The sequence below is a fragment of the Macaca nemestrina genome, chromosome 14, assembly GCF_043159975.1.
Source record: "Macaca nemestrina isolate mMacNem1 chromosome 14, mMacNem.hap1, whole genome shotgun sequence".
In the NCBI taxonomy this organism is placed as follows: domain Eukaryota; kingdom Metazoa; phylum Chordata; class Mammalia; order Primates; family Cercopithecidae; genus Macaca; species Macaca nemestrina.
Genome location: NC_092138.1, coordinates 2,619,559 through 2,644,840, shown reverse-complemented (window position 1 = coordinate 2,644,840; position 25,282 = coordinate 2,619,559). Strand labels below are relative to the sequence as shown.

Below are 25,282 nucleotides of genomic sequence, written 5' to 3'. Positions count from 1 at the left end.
TTAGATTTTTGTGGTGGTATTACATATTCTTAAAATATTGTGGTCCTCAATCATTTTCAGGCTCAATAATTTTTTTAAAGCCAACAAGAAAAGAAAGGCAAAGATGATGAAGGAAAAATCAGCAATACTATGGCCCAAAAGCTCCAGCAGAAACCCCCTATCTGGGTCACTGATATGAATGGGAGCTGGGGCTAGAAAGTCGCCCTCTTCCGAGACCTGGGAGCTGGACACTGTCCCTTGTGTGCAGAGGGTCCCAGTGCAGCCTGGGGAAGTTGTCCCATGAAAGACAGTCAGTCTCGTCCAAGCTCAGGAACTGAAAGGTTTATGGGTTTTAAAAAAAAAAATGAGAAAATGAATAGACAATATTTTGTCATTATTTTCAAATGGATATAAACTATAAAGAAGAGAATATTGCCTAAAAGCATTTAGGGGAAAAAGAGGAGTTTTTATTTCATGGGAGAAACATTTTATTTGTTCCCAAATGGGTTTTTTTCCTGTGGGTCAGGCTAATATTGTGATTAAATTGTAATTTTTTAAAAAACACGCAAAACGGCCGAGCGCAGTGGCTCACGCCTGTAATCCCAGTACTTTGGAAGGCCGAGGCGGGCGGATCACAAGGTCAGGAGATCGAGACCATCCTGACTAACACAGTGAAACCCCGTCTCTACTAAAAATACAAAAATTAGCCGGGCGTGGTGGCAGGTGCCTGTAGTCCCAGTTACTCGAGAGGTTGAGGCAGGAGAATGGCGTGAACCCGGGAGGTAGAGCTTGCAGTGAGCCAAGATCGTGCCACTGCACTCCAGCCTGGGTGACAGAGCGAGACTCTCTCAAAAAAACCAAACCAAACCAAAACAAACAAAACAAAACAAAACCAAAAAAACCCGGCAAAACAATCATAATAGCAGATTCCTGTTTGGTTGTAACACACTTTCAAATGAGAGATAGTTTCTTGGCATCTGTTACACGTCACAGTCCCCAGCAATGCTCTTTTTCCTGATGAAACTACCCCTTTAAAACACTTGCATTAGGCCGGGCTCAGTGGTTCATGCCTGTAATCTCAGCACTTTGGGAGGCCGAGGCGGGCAGATCACAATGTCAAGAGATCAAGACCATCCTGGCCAACATGGTGAAACCCCATCTCTACTAAAAATACAAAAAGTTATCCGGGCGTGGTGGCGGGCGCCTGTAGTCCCAGCTACTCAGGAGGCTGAGGCAGGAGAATGGCATGAACCCGGGAGGCGGAGCTTGCAGTGAGCCGAGATCGTGCCACTGCACTCCAGCCTGGGTGACAGAGCGAGACTCCGTCTCAAAAAAATAAAACAAAACAAAAAAAAACACTTGCATTAAACATTTTGTTAAACCACAATTTTTGGAGTTGAAATCACACAGAAGGAAGTAAAGAAGGAAGGGAGGGAGGATGGGAAGAAAGAAGGAAGTAAGGAAGTAAGGAAGGAAGGGAGGAAGGAAGGAAGGAAGGAAGGGAGGGAGGGAGGAAGGGAGGTCTCTGACTGTAAGCTTTAAAATTCTTCCTACAGGGTTTATTAAGGCTCACATTGTGACCAGCTGGTTTCCCTGGTAGTTTATCTTTTAATCTCTAAATAAACAAATGAGATTTAACTGAGCAATACTATTAACACTATCAGGCTCCAAGACCATAAGATTGTAGCCTCTAAGATCTCATGGCAATTTAGAGCTGATGGACAGGAGGCAGCAAGGGGATGGGCATGGCTATTCTTGGTCACAGCATCACTGACTGGGTCCTCGAAGGTGCCAGCAGGAGCGGGCCCTGTGTCCTTGGGCAGTTTCTAGTCTGCCCAGCCCACATCACCAGCCAGGACCATGAGCACCGTATGTTGGGGAGATGAGAGAGGGAGGTCGTGGGCCTTTCTGGAGTACGACATGGAGATGTGTTGGTCCCAGAACTAATGCCAGTGTCCTCAGGAGCTGTGGGGTCTGTGTGCATGGAGCCTGAAGCCACAGGGATGGCAACTCTGGAGGTGTGTGTAGGTCTCTGCACCATTTCCAGGCTGGCTGCATAGCACCTGTGCTCCAAGGACCTCCCTGGGATTGTCTATCATTATCTGACAAACTCATGCCATGGCCATTATTTTATTATTTGCCCATTTAACACACATTTACAGAGCACCTGCTAAGTAGTTAATAAAGTCCTTGCCCACGTGGAGCCTTCACTACTGAATGCATTCGTTTTAGTTTTGAAGTTATTACCATCATGATTATTACTGACACTCCCTAACCTGAGAATGCTGGTGTAAATTCTTTCTCTTTTTTTTTTTTTTTTTTTTTTTTTTTAGACGGAGTCTCGCTCTGTCGCCCAGGCTGGAGTGCTGTGGCCGGATCTCAGCTCACTGCAAGCTCCGCCTCCCGGGTTCCCGCCATTCTCCTGTCTCAGCCTCCCGAGTAGCTGGGACTACAGTCGCCGCCACCTCGCCCGGCTAGTTTTTTGTATTTTTTAGTAGAGATGGGGTTTCACCGGGTTAGCCAGGATGGTCTCGATCTCCTGACCTGGTGATCCGCCCGTCTTGGCCTCCGAAAGTGCTGGGATTACAGGCCTGAGCCACCGCGCCGGGCCTCTGGTGTAAATTCTACACCTGAGTGAGGCGCTTGTGTGTCAGTCACTGTTAAGTCAAAAGGACCAGGAGCTCACGCTCCCCTCCTAGGCAGGGCCAAGCCTCCACAGACAGCGGCTGTTTCCTCCACACCCACGTTACCTCCATTTCCTGTCTGTAAACCAGAGAGAAGGTGCTGCTCAGGGAAGCCCACAGGTTTCCCTCTGGTTTCGTGGATAGAGTCCTCCCGCAGGGCTGTGGTTAGAGAGAAGCTCAGGCTACACATTCAGCTTCTATGGTCCAGTGCAGGGTATCTTGGACACTTCAGGCCAGGGTGACCGCAGAGGATCATTTGGTACCGTCTTTCGTGAAGCTAGGGGAAAGGAGTCACACGTCAGGCACAAACCCCAAATGTGAAGAGCCAGCGTAGAATTCATGAGGATTCAAAACACGAGGATCAGCCTTGGCCAATGCACCCGTGATAGACGTTCATTAATTCCTTCCCTCTGTGAGGCAGCGCTGGAGAAGCCAGACCCCTCACAGTGCTGAGTAAGCCAGCCAGAGAGGAGCACCAGATGCACAGCATGAGAAGCAAGGTTGGGACTTCCCTATGCCGGCTTCGGTAAGAGCTGAGAACTGCCAGGCAGCTCCCTGGCTGGGATGAGGCCTTTCCACCAGGCGGCTGGTCAGCAGGAGCATTCCTGCCCACCGCCCTTTCGTCCTGGGTAGGACCAGCAGTGCTGGCCCTGGGGAGAGAAGGCGGGATCTTTAAATAGAGCATGTTGGAAAACACTCCCTCCCCTGCTCTTCCAGACATTACCCAAAGCTTCTCCTACTGGGATGGTCCATGGGGTTGCAGCCGGCTGAACCTCTGATTCCCTAGCTCCTGAAGCTGTATTGCCCTCAAATACAGTAAAGTCGGAGCACAACAAAGCTCTGCACAGCGGAGAAGGCATTCTCTGTAGCCCGTTTTTCCCCCACAGCAAGAAGCAGTCAGAGTTCCGGCATAGCAGAGATCAAGGTTTTGCACTAAGAAATGTGTGAACAAACCCCAAGGCTTCCACCCCTCAGCAAGATCCAGGGCTGGGATCGATGGGCCCCAAAAGACCTGAAGTCAGCAACCCTGCTAACAGCTGCTCCAGACCCCAGGGCGGCAGGGCCGGTCTCAAAGCAATCTGCCTCTGCTTCGCTGGCTGGGTGCAGAGGGTATAAATCAGCACAATCTTTCACAAGCAGTTTCAAGTGCCTATCAAGCGCTATCGCGCTTCTCAAAGGCATAAGAATGATACAATGGACTCTGGGGACTCGAGGGGAAGAGTAGGAGGGGGTCGAGGGATAAAAGACTACAAATAGGGTGCAGTGTATACTGCTCAGGTGATATGTGCAGCAAAATCTCACAAATCATCACTAAATAACTTACTCATGTGACCAGATACCACCAGTATCCCAATAACTTATGGAAAAATTTAAAAATAATAATACTTTAATTTTTTTTTTTGAGACGGAGTCTCACTCTATCGCCCAGGCTGGAGTGCAGCCCCACGATCTCGGCTCACTGCAAACTCCGTTTCCCGGGTTCGTGTCATCCTCCTGCCTCAGCCTCCTGAGTAGCTGGGACTACAGGCGCCTGCCACCACGCCTGGATAATTTTTTTGTATTTTTAGTAGAGACAGGGTTTCATCCTGTTAGCCAGGATGGTCTTCATCTCCTGACCTTGTGATCCTCCTGCCTCGGCCTCCCAAAGTGCTGGGATTACAGGCGTGAGCCACCACACCCAGTCAAAAATTTTTTTTAATTCTTTTTTATTATACTTTAAGTTCTGGGATACATGTACAGAACATGCAGGTTTGTTACATAGGTATACACATGCCATGGTGGTTTGCTGCACCCATCAACCAGTCATCTACATTAGGTATTTCTCCTAATGCTATCCCTCCCCTAGTCCCCACCCCCTGACAGCCCCTAGTGTGTGATGTTCCCCTCCCTGTGTCCATGTGTTCTCATTATTCAACTCCCACTTATGAGTGAGAACATGAGGTGTTTGGTTTTCTATTCTTGTGATAGTTTGCTGAGAATGACGGTTTCCAGCTTCATCCATGTTCCTGCAAAGGACATGAACTCATCTTTTTTTATGGCTGCATAGTATTCCATAATTTTTTTTAAAGGGCCATCTTGCTTCTGTGCCCGTCAGCCCAATGACCCCACTGAAGGGATGGTGAGGATGGTGGAGTGTGTTGTGACCATCCTTCCCCAGTTCTTACCATGAGTCATGACTTACATACACCCAGCCACTAGCTTCCTTCTCACTCAGGACCTTGTGTGTAGAGGTTTAGTTAATTGAAATTATGACTTTTTTGCATTGCTTAGTTTAGCCCACATTGTTACTGGGCAGTGGGTCTCATCAGGGGATGCCCTTTAGAAACATCAGGGAAGCTTTTAAAATCTTTCTTTTCCTGGACCCCTTTCTCCTAGAGATGATCATTCAATTTGTCTGGGGATGGGAAACAGGAATGTGAATTTTAAAAGCTCCCCAAGTATTCTGTGTAGCCAGGACTGAGTCCTTGTTTCATCTACAGTCAAGCAGCTGTGTTAACGGCATTGGGGTCAGATCTAAGGAATGAGGCTCTGTGAGGTAAGCATCAATATTCTCAACTATGAAGAGGAAAGAAATGGAAATGGTGGCATGCAGATCCTAGGGTCATTGTGAGGGTGACATTAAATAATGCCTGTGCATTGCTGAGCTCAGTACCCATCTCATAGGAAGTGTTCAGTAAAGGCTTGACAAATAATTACAATTTCTACTTAGGAACATGAGTCATTTCTTCAGGGATAAGTTTAATAAGGATATTTCTATTCATAGAAATATTATCAGGACTAACTTAAGGTAAGGTTATTTGACCTTCCCAGGGGCAGACGGGTCCTGAATGTGAACTGTTCTTTCTCAGAGCTGCCCACCGTGGATGGCCAAGTGATTGCAGTTGCTCTCTCTTTAAAATATGGTTGTTCTCTGTCAAGGCTACACACTGGAATCACCTTGGGTGTCTTTAAAAAAAAATAGTAAAGTGGGGACTGCCCAAACAGTGGAGTCAGGAGCTCATCAAATCCTCTCCCCAAAAAACAATAATGAAATTTGACAAAATTGTCAAAAAAGTATCATTTGAGGAGCCTGAAAATCAGCCAACAACATCGATCAAATTGAGAAGCATTTATTCAAGAAAAACCACTAAATTGAAGGAGAGAACAGTGGGAGTCTGTGATCTTCAGCTCTACCCTGGCAGAGCGTTTGGTGGAAACTGGCAACTTTGCTGCCAGAGGGCACTCCTTTGATTTCAAGTGGAGCTCAGAAAATTCAAAACAGAAGAATGGCAGACTAGGAAGAAATTAACAGTGAGATCCAGGAACGCGCCAGCCACAGGGGACTTTGGCGAGCTCAGACAGTCTATGACGGTCTGGAGGCATGTACATAGCTGGCTCCCTGAGCAGGAAACCAGAAAGAATACTAGCTGTGCACTTATCCATGGCTCACGCTGAGGCCATGTGGATACCCAAAAGAGACGTGAGGAATGTGGCAAAAATCAAAATCCAGAGAACATTTGTGGACTGCTTAAATTTTGAATGCATTCTTCAACCACACAACGTTCCATCAACAAACAGCGGAAGACTTACTGGCTCAAGATGTTTGAGCACAAACAGTGACCTATCGTTGGTTGCCCACTAAGCTAAGCAGACAGAAGGGCAACCCCTAGAAAGCCAGGCTTAAAAATAAAAGCAAGAATGAAAATTAAAAACTGAGCCTAGGCATTAGCAGTCACACACCATAAAAAAGAAAGACACCAGAGATTAGCCCAAGCTAGTTACTAAACAAACAAGAACATGGTGTCAGGCAGGTGGGGTGTGGTGGCTCACACCTGTAATTCCAGCACTTTGGGAGGCTGAGCGGGGAGGATTGCTTGAGGCTAGGAGTCAGAGACCAGGCTGGGCAATGTATCAAGACCTCATCTCTACAAAAAAAACTAGTTTAAAAAAATTAGCCTGCCGTGGTGGTATGCCCCTGTAGTCCTAGCTACTTGGGAGGCTGAGGTGAAAGAATCATTTGAGCCAAGTAGGTTGAGGCTGCAGTGAGCTCTGATTGTGCCACTGCACACCAGTCTGGGCAACAGAGTGAGACTCTGTCTCTAAAAATAAATAGTATTTATTTAGTTAGTTATTTTTGAGACAAAGTCTCACTCTGTCACCCAGGCTGGAGCACAGTGGCATGGTATCGGCTCACTGCAACTTCTTCCTCCTGAGTTTAAGCGATTCTCCTGCCTCAGCCTCCCGAGGCAGGAGATTACAGGCTTGGATTACAGGTACTGGCCACCACGCCCGGCTAATTTTTGTATTTTTAGTAGAGTCAGGGTTTCACCATATTGACCAGGCTGGTCTTGAACTCCTCACCTCAAGTGATCCGCCTCCCCTTGGCCTCCCAAAGTGCTGGGATTACAGGCATGAGGCACCGCATCTGGTCTAAAAATAAATAAATTTTAACTAAAGAACACAATTTCATAACTCCCCATGTTAATGTTGGGGACAGAGATTCTGCATCCCCAGAACCCAGCACAGTGCCCAGCACAATGCAGGTCTACAGAGAAAACGTTTGTTTAATAAAAATGAAATCCTAAATACTTCATCCCCGATATCCACTCCACCAGGCAGCAGTTCCAGTTAAGACTGGACCACCTCCCCTCTTCTCCAAGACCAGACCTGAGACCGCCTTCTTTTCTTCAGCATCTCTCCCTCCCACAAACACTCTTCTTTCAAATCCAGGTAATTTATGGTTTTCATTTCCCTGCTTCTATTCAATTTTCCCTTAGAGTATGTCACCTCTGATTAATAATCCCTATTTGTCATCATTATTAGCCATCTTACAAGATCCATTTCTCAACCATCACTTCCCATCCTCTTCATCTTGTCCTGCTTGAGAACACTTTCCTGATTTAAAAGCCATTTATTTACGAGATTTCATTTACGATTTTCTTCAGGTAGGTCAATGGATATGCACACTCTGAGGATCTACATGTCCAGGAGTGTGCATCTTTTGCCTTGACAGGCATAGGAATTCTGGATCCTGGTTCATTTCCCTCAGTGAGCTAAAAGTCTAGCCTGATTTCTTTTATCTTCTAAGTAACCTGTTCTTTCTCTTCCGAATCTTAGCCATTTTTTTCCTTCGTCCTTATGATTCAGAAATTTCACCAGGATATTTCCAGGGGAGTTCCTTTGGTTTTGTTTTTCATTAATTCTGCCCTGGGGATCAGTGGTTTTATTCAATCTAAATCAAAATTTTCTTAGGTTAGAAAAAGTTGCTCCTGGCCGGGCACGGTGGCTCACGCCTGTAATCCCAGCATTTTGGGAGGCCAAGGCGGGCGGATCACGAGGTCAGGAGATTGAGACCATCCACGATGAAACCCCGTCTCTATTGAAAATACAAAAAAATTATCCGGGCGCGGTTGTGGGCGCCTGTAGTCCCAGCTACTCGGGAGGCTGCGGCAGGAGAATGGCGTGAACCCGGGAGGTGGAGCTTGCAGTGAGCGGAGATCGCACCATTGCACTTCCGCCTGGGCGACAGAGCGAGACTCCGCCTCAAGAAAAATAAAAAAGAAAATGTTGCTCCTAATAGATGCTGAACAATCATTTTTCTTCCATCTGTTCCTTCCTCACCTTTTTTTTTTTTTTTTTTTTTTTTTTTTTTTTTTTTTTTTTTGAGACGGAGTCTCCCTTTGCCGCCCAGGCTGGAGTGCAGTGGCCGGATCTCAGCTCACTGCAAGCTCCGCCTCCCGGGTTCACGCCATTCTCCTGCCTCAGCCTCCCGAGTAGCTGGGACTACAGGCGCCCGCCACCTTTCCCGGCTAGTTTTTTGTATTTTTTAGTAGAGACAGGGTTTCACCGGGTTAGCCAGGATGGTCTCGATCTCCTGACCTCGTGATCCGCCCGCCTCGGCCTCCCAAAGTGCTGGGATTACAAGCGTGAGCCACCGCGCCCGGCTTCTTCACCTTCTGACTCTCCCACTATTCACATGGTATCACAGGATATAAATTTTCGCTCACGCTTTCCTTCCTATCATGACTTGGTTTCATCCTCCAGAACAGCTCTTTGGACCTCCTCAGTTACCACGCTCCTTTTTTCGATTGTATACTAATTTCTTTACGATTCCAGAAATCATGCTTTGTAAATGCCAGATTTTTTCTGCAGTTGTGTCTCCTCGAGCGGTCTTGTTGTTACTCTTTTGCACAGTCTCAGACTCTGGTAGCTGGCCACGTGTCCCATGGACAGGCGGCTTCCTTATGTCTATGTCAGAATTGACTAGCAGTAGCCGTAGTTAGAAAGGAATGGTTGGGATTTGCATTGAAAATGAATTTTCACAACAAGCACGCAGCTCTCACCTAGCTTGGAAGCTGGGGGCGATAGCAGCAGCGGGCTGAAGTTGGGACAACCTTTGGCAGGGTCACTGAATGGGTTTGCTCAGCTTGATCTTCCTCCCACAAGCTGCTGAGTCCATTTGAATAGGCTGTTACTTCATTTGGTGGACGTTAGTTCTCCACCTCTACAAACACCAGGCTATTTGTGCCCCAGAATGTAGCAGACCAACGCTGCCTTCTAGTGGCTTCATGGCCCCGGGAACCACGCATTCGTCCAACCCTGACAACCTTCCTTACCCCAGCGTCACTGACATCCAGCCAGTCCTTGGGTTGATGGGGTCCAGACATCCGGGAATATCTCATTTGCCCCTATTTTATCTTACATGCCTTCAGAGATATGAAATATAACTGAAAATTGTACACTATCATCTCTCTAAAAATCTTTTATTAACTCATATGTTCACAGCCTAATGTGGTAGCATTTTTCATTTATTTCTTTCTAGGGTCAAAGCTATGGACTTTTTTCCCTCTTTCTCTTTATTTTTTTCCAATCACAAAAGCAATATATGCCTAACAAAAGAAAAAGCAATACACTTTTTTACAAAGAAAAGATTAAAATTCTCCTATTTGCCCATACTTTTGAGATAATCATCATTAACAAACTTGGAATAGAAACATTAACTTTCAATTTTTATACACATATACACATTTCATATATACATATATAATGTATATATATCATTCATATTGATGTGCATATAAAATATGTTCATTTCACCAAGGCAAGTTCATACAACTCATATACACATGAATATTCCACGACTTGTTTTCTTTTATTTTTAGTTGAGAAGTAATAATTGCACATATTTATGGGATGTAGAGTGATATTACACATGTATACAATGTGTAATGATCAAATCAGGGCAATTAGCATATCTATCACCTTCAATATTTATCACTTCTTTATGTTGTGAACATTCAAAATCCCCCCAAAATAAGAAGTTTTATTTGGTAATCTCTAAGCCTCTTCCGGTCCTAATGTAATAATTCTATCATGTTGTTGCCCTAAAGTCTGTGTAAGGGTGATGGGAATAAGTAAGGTAATAGGAATAAGAAGCCGAATGGTTCTTACTCACAGAAGGGGCTGATCCTGTGTCTTTCCAGCCCTAGAGCTGGGCCAAACCACTGGGAGCGTCTGAGCGCCAAATAGAACCCTCAAGTTAATACTATGAAATCTGTTTTCTATCACCATCTTCCTAGGTCTCATCTGGTAGGGAAAGGAGAAAGTCACTGTCAGTGAGACTCAGAGGCAGCTGGGAGTTGTGGAGCTACAAGCATTAGGCTTTGAAATGTTTTATGGCCTTCAACATACCCCTTAGCGGACAGTCGCAGTGGTTCAAGCCTGTAATCCCAGCACTTTGGCAGGCGGATCACGAGGTCAGGAGATGGAGACGATCCTGGCTAACATGGTGAAAACCCGTCTGTCTGCCTGGGCGACAGAGCAAGACTCCGTCTCAAAAAATAAAAATAAATAAAAAAAAAATACCCCTTAGCTCCAGGCCCACTTGACATGTCTGATCTTTCTATATCAACACATTGTATAATTGTATATCAACACAAGTCTGCATAATTCCTTTCACCAATGTCCTGTCGTTAGACATTGATTGGTTTCCAATTCTTTGCTGTAATGAACAATGCTGTTCTGACCACACTTAGACCTATATCCATACCCACTTATTGATCAGTTCTGTAGGATTAATTGCTGGAGATGAGACTCCAATGTTAACTTGCTATGTAAAATAATTAAAATAAATAATTTTAATTATTATGTAAAAAAATTTAATTACTATGTAAAATAATTAAAATAATCAATTGCCAGAGATAAGACTCCAGTGTTAACTTGCTATGTAAAATATTGGTACATATTGCCAAGTTACCCTCTGAAAAATAGTTTCCTTAATTACAAAAGAGTGAAAGAATAACGGGCTCTGGCCTTTCTGGTGGGCCATCTGATGTCATTGCCCAAAATGTGAGGGGCCACGCGCATTGACGCAGCAATTCCACTTTGGGGAGTTGGTCCTACAGAAATAATTGCATCAGAAACTGTTTAGTGAGGAACTACTGACACTAAGCTTCAGGGCCACTCACTTGTATGAACCTGTTAAAAGAAAAAACTTTAGGCAAATTAAATTTAATATAGTTTAACTGAGCAAAGACTGATTCACAGATCGCGCAGCTCCCCCACCACTCCCTACACGCCCCTCTGAACCAGAATAGGTTCAGAGCAGCTGTGGTGCTGTGCGTGGTCAAAGAGGATTTATGGACAGAAACAGGAAGTGAAGTACAGAAACAGCTGGATGGGTTACAGCTTGGTGTTTGCCTTATTTGAACATGGTTTGAACAGTTGGCTGCCTGTGATTTGCCAAAACACAGCGATTGGTACAAGAGTAGTTCACAGTCTGTTCACACATCCGGTTAGTAAACAGTTCACTGTATACGAAGAAATATTTAGGTCCAATCTGAAATAAGTAAGGAGATAGCTTTAGGCTAAACTTATTTTAACAGATCACAGTCACTTTATATTTTTAATTACCAAAAGAATGATGCTCCCATATATGCCACAACATGAATGAACCTTGAAAATATTCTGCTAAGCAAAATAAGCCAGAAACTAAAGGTCACATATTTTATGATTCCACGTATATGAAATATCCAGAACAGGTAAATCCATAGACAGAAGGCAGATTAGTGATTGCTGGGGACTGGGGGGAGAAGGGAATGGGGGCTGACTGTTTAACGGGTGCAGGGCTTCCTTTGGGGATGATGGAATTGTTGGGGAATCATATAGTGATGACAGTTACACAACATTGTGAATATACCAAACACCACTGAATTGTACACGTTGAAATGGATAAAGTGCTGAATTTTATGTTATGTGTATCTTGTAACAGTAAAATTAATTGGTTAATTAATTTTTTTTTTTTTTTGAGATGGAGTCTCGTTCTGTCTCCAAGCTGGAATGCAATGGCTCGATCTCTGCTCACTGCAACCTCCGTCTCCCGGGTTCAAGCGATTCTCCTGCCTCAGCCTCCCGAGTAGCTGGGACTACAGGCGTGTGCCACCACATCCAGCTAATTTTTATATTTTTTGTAGAGACAGGGTTTCACCATGTTGGCCAGGATGGTCTTGATCTCTTGACCTTGTGATCCGCCCACCTCGGCCTCCCAAAGTGCTGGGATTAGAGGCGTGAGCCATGGCACCTGGGCGATTGATTCATATTTCAAAAAGGACAGTGGGCCAGATTTGGCCTGAGGGCCATAGTTGCTGCTCCCAGGTCTGCAGCCACACTGCTGATCTGTGTGACAGCAGGTTCCTTAGCCTTGCTGTGCCTCAGAAGGTTGTGTGAGGATGAGAAGAGTTAATACTTACAAAGGGCTTAAAGTAGTGTTTGGAACACAGGACATATGCAAGAGTAGCTCGCTGTTATCATTACTGTTGTTGTTAATAGTACACCTCTTAGAGTCACAGAGCCCTTTGAGGATTTAAGGAAAATTATGAACCTTCTAAGAAAAACCAATGCACCTATGCACATGTGAGAAAGTTCCACAAGGTTACAAGCCCAGGCAGAGCCAGGGGCCTAACTAGAACCCCTAGACATCTGTGTCACCCAGCTGACACCATCAGCAGGATTTAGTGACTGAGAGAGAAAAGAGGCCCCAGGTGTCTCCACCTGGGAAGGCACGGCCATCAGGAGGAGGCCAGAGGAAACAGAAATGAAGGTTGGGAGGGTGCCTGAGAAGAGGACAGGAGGGTCTCAGAGTCAGAGTCAGACTCTGCTCAGGTGGCGGTTTATCTAGACACTGCTATGGCCGGCTTCCCCTGACCATTCACAGTGGCCAGTTGCATCCAGGACACAGCCGGTTGGGGGGCAGGGCTGGCACACTTTGCCTTAGACAGAGCTAGCATGACAGTGAGGTGCCAGCCAGGAGGGCCTAACCAGCTGTTATCCAGACCGCATCAACTCTAATGTCTTATTTTCCATATTCTGTATACACTGGCATTTGGAGCCCTGATCCTGGAGAACCTGCCCCTCCAGGGCAAGCTAATTCCTGGAGATAGCACATGACTCACTGCAGGCACTCCTGTGATATGCAAATCAACCAGCCCAGAGCCCATGCCCCACTAACTCCTTCCCCAAACTCTCCACACCAAGCCAGTATTTCCCTTAAACCACCCAGGACCAGGAACCAGGCAAAAGAGATCACCCAATGGCCCAGAGCGCACCAAAGTTATTCAAATTTGTCAATCCTAAGGTCACCATACGCATCCCTTCCCGCAAAAACCCCAAAACAGGCTCTGGGCCACACCCTCCCCTCTCGCCTCTCTCTGCTTCCTGACCAACCCTGGTGCTTGCCGCATGGCCCTGCAGGACACAATGGCCGTACCTCTTCTTCCTAGGGATTTGTGAATATGAACTTCTTCCCTCATGATAGTCATTTCCACACCTACATGTCTTACTACACTTGATTAAAACAAATCCTAGGTACAGATTTTAATACACATACCTCACAGCTCTACTGGAACTGGTCATCACACACACAAAGGAATTGGACCTCAGACTAGCTCCATGATGATGGGAATAAAGGGCTGGATCCCTTTATTATGCTATCCACATATCACACGTGTCCAGGCCACTGGTATTATATCTTGCAATGCAAGATGTGAAAACAGGAAGTTTGGAATGAAATATCCAGCAAGAGACCTCCAACTCTCTACTTACTGGTTCTTGTTTCCTCCCTCCCCACACAGGCCTGCAGGTGTATCATTATCACCCCCTTCTCACCCTCCAGACCCTCTGCTCCCAGAAGGAATCTTCCTGGGGCTCGTCTGTGAATGTAGATTGGAGCTGGAAATTCCCAGGGCTGTGTACTCAGGAGAAGGGTTAGGTTTCTAGTATACAGTGGTGCCTATCACTGAGGAGGCTTTCCTTGGCCTGTTTGGCAGATAACATTTTTAAGTAAATACAGACCTGATTGTCTTCTACAGGATATTTTGTCTGTCTGTGCTGTTTCTTTTTTGCTCTCCTTTGCATATAATCTTTTGGGTCCCAGAGCCCAGTTGGTGTGTACACTACCACTAAGTGTGAAGATGTTCAGTAATCCCTGGGGCTCCCCTTCTTTTGTGGGGGGCAACCTCAGGAAGGAAAAAAAATAAAATTCAAAAAGTGAAGTGGCATAAACTCCCTGTTTCAAAATAAGGAGAAAGAAGAAAGGCTCAGGGTAGTAATAACTGTGTTGATGATAATGGTAATAATAGTTTCCATTGAGTAAGTGTGCTTTTGTCCTAAAAGCTATGCGGGGGACATCCCTGCTTAAATTCGTGAAACCAGCTCCCCCGTGGGATCTGAGAGGCTTCTCTTACCTGGGTTCCCCGCTGTGCTCCTTCACCCATTGGGAGCCTGGGCCACGGGCAGCTCTTGCAACCTCTGCTCCTCCTCCCAAAAGTAGGGTCCTGCAGGGGCTCTGACCCAAGTACATGTTCTATTGTCTCTTCTTTCAGGTAAACTCCTTTTATTGGTCGGAGAATGAATAGTGGAGGTGCTTGGGGCTTGGGCAGAGACATGTGCTGAACGTCTCACTTTAGTAAGAGCTTGAGTCGGACAGCCTGGGTTCAAATCCTAATTCTGCCACTTCCTGGCTACGTGGTCTCTGTCTTCTCAATCAAATCAAAGATAAAGTCAAGATCAAAATGTGGACAACCCTATACTTATAGATTAAAAACTTAGTTGAACTAGGAAGAGCATAAATGCTCATTCTTTGAAGTGGAATAAATGGTTGATTGCGTAAGATTCTGTTTTAGTAGATTAAGTGTTTACAGAATTGCTGTAAGCCAAGTGGAGTAATACCACAGAAGAAATAGTTTGATAACTTTTCTCTTGGAGTCCTGCTAATGGCTTCAATAAACAATGAGACATCATTTGTAGCAAAAATAACTTTCACAGGAGAAAAAGAAAAGGAGGAAAGAGGGAGGAAAAGAGGGAGGTAAATAAAGAGGAAAGAAGGAGGGAAGGAAGGAAGGAAGGAAGGAAGGAAGGAAGGAAGGAAGGAAGGAAGGAAGGAAGGAAGGAAGGAAAACTAACATCTAGTGGTCTGTTAGGTGCTAATTATTCAAGTTTCAGTATATTTTCTTAAGTGGAAATATACAAATATGTATATAACTTCACTTTTGTGATTTTATTATACTCCTTACAAATGTTTTTATTGAGTTTTCTCTCTTTAAATTGTTGCTTTTATATAGGTGGGACCCTGCATGATAGTTTCAGAGTTAACTCCTCTCTTTCCTTACCCAAAAAAATTTCATCTATAAAATTTGGTTCTGCTATTAAATAAAGCATCCAGCTTAATGTAAATGGGCCTATTAAAATACTTTTACAGACTCAACATTAAATATCACTTCAGCAGGATAAAATCTGAGTATCAATATTAGATGAGGTTGTCATGTATAATGTAAGTTATAAATTTATACTCCACTGAACCAAGTAATGGGTATGCAATTAGTAGCATAGTCAAAGGATTTGATAAAAACCAAAGCTATTTCTGTTATCAGATGAGTGAGGATTCTAAATGTTTTTCCTAAGGACAAAATGTGCTCTTCCACCATGGGATAAGAGCCACTCTAAAATGAGAAGTCGATCTCACTTGGATGCATTTTATTGGAAAACACTCACCAGGGTCAATTCCTGCTCCAACTGGTAGAGAACTCAGCAGACCGTGATATGTCATCACCAGATTCCATTCAAGGATTAATGGCTCCAAAGAACCAGATGCCTCTCTAAGTCTTCCTGTAATGTTACACCCAAGTGTGACTCGTCCCACCATTCCAGTCCCCTTTACACACCAAGGTGCAGAGACTGGCTTTTCACAAATCACGGGGGAATAGGGCACATGGATAATCCAGCCCATGCTCTAAATCATCTCTCTTGGTTTGGGCCAAGTCAGAGTTCTCGTGGGACCTGCCAAAACAGAAGCTCGCCTTCTCTGGGATGGGTGGGGTAGTAAGAGATGGGATTTGTTTAGAGCCATCTCTCACCACGAGAGAAGGCTACAATGTCCCTGGAAAGATATTGTCTGGTTCTGGTACTAATTTGGCTCAAATGACCTTGAAAGGTTAAGGGATTTCTGTAACTCCTCCACTACATATATAAGGGCTGCAACAATGCGATTTCAGGACAGCATCTGTGACCTTCTCGAGCCGGAGCTGAGGAATCAAGAGCGGGCCCAGGAGTCTTGCCCTCCTTTGCACCCTAGCCGGGTATCAGTCCACCTGCAAATTCATCTTTAAGGTACAGTACATTGAGCTTGTGTTGTCAAGTGTGGGAACATCTTGCAACTTGGGCTGAAAATTGAAGCAGATATCACCCCTTATATGTGTGTGCTTTATTGACCACTTGAATTCATTTTCTCTTCACCTTGAACACCTACGCTGTACCAGTTGGGAATAACAGGTGGGCCAGTAGATTTTTTTCCATCTCTGATGTTTTTCCATCTTTTCCTAAATGTCAATGATGCAGAAATTTCATGTTAAAGACTGTGGGGAAAGCCAGAAATTAATGTCAATCTCACAGAGCAGGGCTTTTTTGAGATTAACCAAAATAAAGGTATGTCTCATGTTGGTTGACGGATAATTTAGTCCCAAGGAAATGTTCATTGTAGGTGCTGGATCATGGAAGCTTCTCAGAAAGCTGACGATGGGCGGATTAATCATTAATCTGGGGTTTTTACTCGACTAACCTGAGACTTGGGAAATTCAACTGTAGAATTCCCTTTCGTCTGAGGTGATACAGTTGACTCTTCCCTAGCCCCTCATCAGATGGACTCAAGTGCATGAGCCTCACACAAAGTCAAGCTATGTTTTGTGTTATTTGATTACATTGATATTTAATTTAATGTTATTTGATTACATTGATATTTAATTTAAATTTTATTATAAAAGTGAGTTCCAGCACTCTTTAAGTATAAGTTAATTAGAAAAGTACATTTAAGAACTGCCACTGGAATTTTGACTTTTCCAAATTGGTAACATTTTACTGAAAATAGAACTAATCCTCTCAATAGATGTACACTGTAGAAAAAACTACTTTTGCTGGGGTGGGGGATGCAGAAAAACAGAATTGCTTCTTTATCAAAGAACAGTCTCCTTTTGCTAAAGCCCTATCTAATTATTGATATTTGCCCTTCACATGTGTGCAAAGCAACTAGATATCCTCATTTGAAGGTGAAAAAACTGAAACACAAAGCCCCTGTAATTTTGAGGATACAGATTATTCCCTTGAACTAGAGGCTGATGATTTTTTCCTATTACAGCCAGACGGACCTCAATGAACCTGTAGATCTAACACTCAACTCACAGATGAGGAGACTTACGTATCTTTTCCAAACTCTTAAAAAAAAAAAAAAAAAAGCTTTTCGAAAAAAGTGAATGAAATTCATAAAATAAAAAGCATCAAACGTGTATTTTAGAAATAACTGTATGTTAGTATTAATATGGTAACTCTACGCCAAATAGCATTCAAAGCAAACAGGAGAAACAGAAATTTTAATTGACCATTTAAAATGCCTACCTACAGTTAGGACTTTGAACATTTTTTTTTTTTTTTTACTTATCTCAAACTATGTATCTGTCCTGTAAGCATAAGAATGCAATGAAACTGATTAAAGCTTATGTTTATTTGTGTAAATGATAATTATTTCTTTTTATTTTTGATGCAAAATTGAACTGAGAAATGTATTGGTTACTTCTCTGTGGGCCCTGCCATGACTCATCCATTCATTAATACAGTACGTATTTTTTGAGTTAGAAAAGCCAATTGCTTTCCAGGGTCTATCTTAAGGTGGTCCATTCAGATACGTTCTCCTGAGTCCACGACCTGAAACTGTGCTTGTCTTTTCACTAAGAGATGAGTACACTGACAGCCCATGCTTTTGAGCTTCTGCTAAGTCCACAAACATTCCAACACTCCTGTGACAGCAGAGGGCAATATGGAATTATGTTGTGAACATTTCAAGGTACATGGGGTTTGACCTGCAATTATACTTCCAGGAGTTTATGCTACAGATATACTTACAGATGTGAACAAAACATGATTTACTCTGGAATTTTTTGTAATAGACCCAAGCAGGAATTAATTTAAATGTCCATCCATACTAGAATGGTTAATTATGGCATATCCATAAACAGATTACTACACAGTCATGAAAAACAATGTATGCTGGTAAGGAAATATTTTCTTAGTTGAAAAAGGCAAAATGCAAAACAGTGTATATTGTATGGCCCTGCTCGCAAAAACGACAATATTTTGTACACACACATGCTTCCAATAAGATGGAAATATAAATATGACATCATTAACAGTGGGTGTCTTTGGGAAGTGTTGCTGACAGCAGTAAAGGAAGGCAGGAAACACTTTTTTGTTTCATATCCTTCAGTGCTTTTTGAAATATTTTACCATGTGCCCAAAACGACAGTCACATTTTTAAAAACAGTCTTAAAGGATCATCTTTGCCAACAGTGTAAAACTTTGTAACTCTTGGCCGGGCGCTGTGGCTCACGCCTGTAATCCTAGCACTTTGGGAGGCCGAGGCAGGTGGATCACGAGGTCAGGAGAAGGAGACCATCCTGGCTAAAACGGTGAAACCCCTTCTCCACTAAAAATACAAAAAAATTAGCAGGGCGCGGTGGCGGGCGCCTGTAGTCCCAGCTACTCGGGAGGCTGAGGCAGGAGAATGGGAACCCGGGAGGCGGAGCTTGCAGTGAGCCGAGATCGCGCCACTGCCCTCCAGCCTGGGCGTCAGAGTGAGACTCCGTCTCAAAAAAAAAGAAAAAAACAACAACTTTTCAGGATGAGATCACTACACTCAGAGTCTCGCTCTGTCGCCCAGGCTGGAGTGCGGTGGCGCGATCTCCGCTCACTGCAAGCTCCGCCTCCCGGGTTCACGCCACTCTCCTGCTTCATCCTCCCCAGTAGCTGGGACTACAGGCGTCCGCCTAATTTTTTGTATTTTTAGTAGGGACGGGGTTTCACTGTGTTAGCCAGGATGGTCTCGATCTCTTGACCTCATCATCCGCCCGCCTTGGCCTCCCAAAGTGCTGGGATTGCAGGTGTGAGCCACCGCGCCCGGCCACAACTTTGTAACTCTTTGACCAAATTATGCTGGGATTTTCTTTGAATAAATGATGGCATGCAGTAATTTACATGTGCATCCCAAATATGTGGAGCATCCCAAGGAAAGGGAAGCAAAGGGAGAAGCAGCCTAAGAGAGGGAAGCCGAAGCCGCTAGGAGCCCCCTGCTCTTTGCCTCCCGGAGCACTTCCCTCCACACCTCCCCGAGGGTGCTGAGTGTGCTGCTCTTCCAGACGCCTCACTGTGTCCTCTGGGGGCTGTCCCGTTTGACCTGGCTGCCTCTCTAGGTCGCCTCAAATGTCTGAGGAGTTACACTTGATTGATGGAAAGCACACAGTGTGGGACAGGAATGTGGGACACCCACCCCACATTCTGTTCTCACTCAACAGGGTGACAGAGATCACTAATGAGCCTTCGTTCCAGGTAGTCCATTTCTAAAAGTAAACAATGTTTCTGAAAACGCAGCTATTTTGGGAAGTCAGACCCTGGGGAGGGCCCACGCTTAAGAAATATACATACATAGCCCGTTTCCTGCTCAGGAAAAAATTAACGTTGATTAGGGAAAGCCAGATAGCCACTGGGCTGGCAGTTTGGTGAAGCAGAGGGGAAAAACAATATGTTAGCCAATTTTTGTATTTTAGCCACCTTACCTTTTTAAAAGCTTTTAATAGGAGCAGAATATAAGATTTTCTGGAGAAGTAATTGCTTTTAGCTCTAAATTCTTTGGAGAATTTTGACTGGCAAGTGGCATGAGTGGATGATGGGTTCTTTGTCCACTGGGCACAGTGTGTGAAGAGGACCATTTTTTGAAATTTTATTTTATGTATTTAATTAATTTATTTATTTTTAAGATGGAGTCTTACTCTGCCACCCAAGCTACAGTGCCGTGGTGCGATTTCGGCTCACTGCAAGCTCTGCCTCCTGAGTTCAAGCGATTCTCCTGCTTCAGCCTCCTGAGTAGCTGGGATTACAGGCATAGGCCACCATGCCTGGCTAATTTTTGTATTTTTAGTAGAGATGGGGTTTCACCACGTTGGCCAGGCTGGTCTCAAACTCGTGATCTCAGGTGATCTGCCTGCCTCAGCCTCTCAAAGTGCTGAGATTACTGGCTTGAGCCATCGCACCAGGCCAAGGGCCCCATATTAAGTAAGGTCCTTGCCCCACGGTAGTTAAGGGTCTAGTTGAAGGGACAAGATTATAGGGTCAAAGCCCCAGAGAACGGAGACTTGCCTTGGCTCCTGGTCCCAACCCAAACAGGCATGGAGGCAAACCCATGGGCATCTCTGAGCATGGCAGAATGAGCTTAAGGACCTCCCAGTTCCCTTCTAGTCACAATTAGGTGACTGGACATCACATTGAACAGCCTGGTTGTGACCAATAAACCTGCAGTGTTGAGCAGTAACCGGGGAGGGGTGGTGCTTTCTCTCGTTGCTTTCACTTTGTTTTATTTCAACTCTAAGTGCGCCCAGCGTATGTTTCTCCAGGATCTAAGGCATAGTAGCTACGTGGTCCATGGGGAACTCAGAAGTTTTCTCTATTAATCCATGTGGGGCTCAAAAACTAGTGACCCAAAGGCCAAGTCCAGCCAACAGACGTATTCTGATGCTCTGCACAGTGCTTTGAAATGTCTGTAAATTATCATCAACATTGAAAAATAAAGAAATTACATAATGTTTTAAAAATCAGATTTCCAGCTTCTTTTGAAAAACTTGAATATCAGGCAACACTGGGACCATGCCCCACGGGCAACAGTGGGTTGGAGTTGAGTGGCAGCGTCTGTTTGGAACAAGCCATGCATTTGAGAATTTGCCACAGAGACTTCGAAACACACCAGGGCTCCACAGGCTTCCGAGTTTGTGACCTCTGACCTATCAGTAATCCACATAAGGATATAAATTAGGCAGTCCAGGATTTCATTAAGTACTTATTGTGTCAGGCAAAACATTGTTCGCAGCAGCCTTTTCCACTGAAAACTGGTTAATTGGGAAGGTACATACTGTTCCATTTTACAGATGAGAAAGCAGAGACTTAGTTCAAGTAACTTGCCCTATAAAGAGTGTGTGTGCAGGGGTCTCCTAACTTCTAGTCCTGGACACATGACCCAGGGCTAAACAGCAGGAGGCTGCTGGCTCCAGGACAGACTATCTCTGTGTGCACTGAAAATGTTCCTCAGGCAAACAAGGCTCCTTAATTCCTGTCTGCTCATGGTGTCAGGAAGATGCATGTGCTTTTTACTTTTAATTTCAAAATAATTCTAGATTTAGAGAAAGTTACAAAGATAGTACAGAGTGTTCCCATATACCTGTCACCTAGCTTTCTCTAATATTAACATCTTACAGAGCCATGGTACCTTTATCAAAACAATAAAATTAACATTGGTACAATAAAATTTACTGCAGAATTTATCGGAGTCTCTCAGTTTTCCGCTACTTATTGTCTGTTTTTCCTGTTCCAGGATCCAATCCAGGCTACCATGTTGCATTTATTGGTGTATATATATATCAATCATATCTCCTTATTCTTCTCCAACCTGTGACCGTTTCTCAGCCTTTCTTTATCTTCCATGACCTTGACACTTGTAAATGAGCAGTGTTCAGGTATTTTGTAAAATATTCCAGAATTTGAGCTAGTCTTCAGTTTTCTCATGAATAGACAGCATTCTGGTGTTAGAAGTGCATCACAGAGTCAGCGTGTCACAGCATGTCAAGGGACACATGATATCCACAATACTTAGTAGCGTTGAGAGCCTTAACCACACTTATTTAAGGGGGTATTTGTTTTTCCACTGTAAAGTGACTACTTTCCCCTCAGTCACCAAGTCATCCCAGACTCAAGGAGAGGGGGACTTAACTCCACCTTCTAGAGAGAGAGGGAGTATCAAACAATTTGTGATTGTATGCTAAAACCACCACAGTAATTATTAAATTTTTAGAGACATATCTTTGATGTCATGCAAGCATTCTATTCCTCCATAAAATGTCATCCACTTATTTTACCACTGATCAATGGATTCTGCCTGCAATAATTATTACTGTGGTATTCTCATGGTGATTTTCTCTTTTCCTCATTTATTTTTATTTTTATTTATTTATTTATTTATTTATTTTTTGAGACGGAGTCTCGCTCTGTCACCCAGGCTGGAGTGCGGCAGTGCGATCTCCGCTCACTGCAAGCTCCGCCTCCCAGGTTCACGCCATTCTCCTGCCTCAGCCTCCCGAGTAGCTGGGACTACAGGCGCCCGCCACCAAGCCTGGCTAATTTTTCTGTATTTTTAGTAGAGACGGGGTTTCACCATGTTAGCCAGGATGGTCTCCATCTCCTGACCTCACTATCCACCTGCCTCGGCCTCCCAAAGTGCTGGGATTACAGGTGTGAGCCACCGTGCCCGGCCAGTAATGTTTACTTTTTAACATTCATTTGGCAGTAATTTCAAAATTACAGAAAGAATAATTCAAAGAATTCCTGTATAGCATTAGCCAGGGCACCTATCATCACCATTTACCCTGCTTATCATTTGCCTTGTCCATCTACGTATCTTTTCTAAATCACTTGAGATAAGTTGACACATCATAGTCCTTCCCCTCTAAATGCTTCAGTGGTACTTCCCAAGAACACAATCATCTTCTTACATACTCGCAGCACACTCATCAACTTTGGGAACTCCAACACTGATGCAATCCTGTAATTGTCCATGTTCCAGTTTTGTCTGTTGATTCAATACTGACCTTTACAGCATTTTGAAATCTAGTTCTTGAACAGATGGTGAAATCTAGTTCTTGAACTAGACTAAGTTTACGAGCCTACTCGTCCTGATCCCTAGAGTGGCACCTATCACCCCTCTCCTGGGTGAGGTTCCTATTTGATTTAGTCAGCAAGGCTCCCTGACCCCACCCTCAGCCTGGCAGGATTGAGCAGGCAGACTGGACCTGGATGGATCCAAGCGAGGCCCTTGTAGAGCATCTTAGAATAATTATAGTCTATGATGACAGATGATTTCTAGTCCTTATTTTTCTAGGGCACGTGAACTTTTCCCTAAATGAAGGAGGGAAGTGGCTCAATCTGTGGGAGGTGATGACAGGACTTTTGACATCAGACATTGTGGATTCAGAGCCCAGTATCAGCGCTTACTGGTTCTGTGACTTAGACAAGAATTTAAACCTTCTACCCCTGGCTTCTTGTCTGGTTACAGGGAAAACAATAAGATTTACTTCTCAGAGCTCTTGCTATCATTAAGTAAGATAATTTTTAAGATCACATTAGCAATTGCCAGATATGATTCATTGTCCACTGTCACTTCTGTGATGTCAGCACCCAATGAATAGACATTCCGGGTGCTGTGAAATCAGCAGTTCTGGACTCCTGGATCTCCCCATCATTAGCTCTGGAGCTTGGGGAAAGTCAACCTCTCAGACTCACTTTCTCACTCACAAATACAGGAATAGTAAAACCTAGCACAATATGCTGAGGATTGAATGAGATGGCATTTGGTACTGTCCGCAATGCAGGTTGCTAATAGAAATATAGATGATGATGATGATCCATATTTATTATGGAGCAGATATTATGTTAAGTACTTTTCATGCTCCATTGTCTAATTTAATTCTCAGAACAATGCATTTTTCATGTGATAAAAGAAAGCTTCATAAAGGTCATATGGACTAAAAGTCACAGGGACTTCTCTCATAATTGTGGTGTCCCTCTTTCATGACTTGGTGTCACCCCAATCAATTCGGGTAAGCTCCAAGGGAATAACAGGGCTGTTATTGTGGACACATCCAGTATAAACTTCTTTCTCCCATGTAAGTCTTTTTTTAGTTAAAACTCCCAGCTACCCAAGAACTCACTCATATTGCCCAGACGATGTTGTATTTCCCCTGAGCCTCCTCCTAAGACTCAAATATACTGTCCGCAAAATCTGAGGTGGCTTTGAAGGATATTAATTATAAGGAGATTGTGCAGAGGGACTCAAGATTGAAATTCAAGTAGCCTGACGGAATTTTGGAGGGGAAGTTAAAAAGAAAATGTCTATAATCTCAGCACTTTGGGAGGCCGAGGCAGTGGATGACGAGGTCAGGAGTTCGAGGCCAGCCTGACCAACATGCTGAAACCCAGTCTCTACTTAAAAAAAAAAAAAAAATTAGCCGGGCATGGTGGCGCGTGCCTGTAATCTCAGCTACACAGGAAGCTGAGGCAAGAGAATTGCTTGAACCCTGGAGACGGAGGTTACAGTGAGCAGAGATCGAGCCACTGTGCTCCAGCCTGGGCGACAGAGGGAGATGCTGTCTCAAAAAAAAAAAAAAAAAAAAGCAAAAGAAAAAGAAAATGTTGTTTTGAAAAAGTGCTAAACTAAGAAACTAAGGAGAGCACTCCCACATTGCACTCCAGCTTCCATCTGAGAAAGTGAAAGAGGAACGGGAGGAAGCCCAGTGGGGCCTGAAGGTGGGGTGGGAGGAGAAACCTGTCCAAATGCCTACGCGCCACAGTCAGGTGAAGCCATCTAAGCTCCCAGATCTAGAAACTTTGGACCTAAAGGTATTTTCACCGTGGGTGAAAAAAACCACCTGCGTGGAAATGGAGTGACAGTGAGTACCCCGCATCTGTGGAGGCAGAATCTCCAGGTGAGGGGGCTAAACCAACAAACACATTTGGTGCTGGTGTCAGAAGGAGTCTAGTTTCTGTTTGTTTATCTTTACCATGACCCACATGAAACTGGCCACCGTGAACACTTGGACAGTACGCGTGGAGAGGAAAAGGGATGTGTGTCTTGATGTGATGCACAGGGAATCATCTTGGGAGAAAGTTAATCTAGTTCTCCTTTGAGAAAGCAGTGTGACTTGTGCATTGCTCTCAGTAGATTTAACTGGATGCCTGCTTTCTCAGTACCCAGCTGTTGTCATGAGCCTCCATCTCTCTGTCCCGTGGCTGGGTGGTTTGCTGGTGATGACACGGGCTTTGGAGTTGGGTGTGGTTTAAATCCCAGCTCCATCACCATCAACAAGGTGCCCTCGGGCAATGGCTTGCCTCTTTGTACTTCCTCTGTAAAATGAGGATAAGAAGACAGTTATTGTGAGAATTGAAGGTGAGATGTAGAGTGCTTTGAAGAATAAAAGGTATTCAGTAAGTACTCAATAAAGAGCATA

General features: G+C 44.2%; 1 protein-coding gene across 2 annotated transcripts in view; it reads left to right on the top strand.

The window, feature by feature from the left end:
• Positions 1 to 4,172: 4,172 nt before the first annotated feature.
• The window catches only part of LOC139358285 (family with sequence similarity 240 member B), a 37,970-nt gene continuing 16,860 nt past the window's right edge, over positions 4,173 to 25,282 (top strand). The window contains exons 1-2 of one of the 2 annotated variants that reach the window (XM_071078857.1): positions 4,173 to 4,230; positions 8,474 to 8,567. The gene's annotated coding sequence lies outside the window, so the exon portion shown is untranslated. Of the gene's footprint in view, positions 4,231 to 8,473; positions 8,568 to 16,187; positions 16,305 to 25,282 lie in introns of those variants that run through there. The other variant, XM_071078858.1, reaches the window with a different exon arrangement.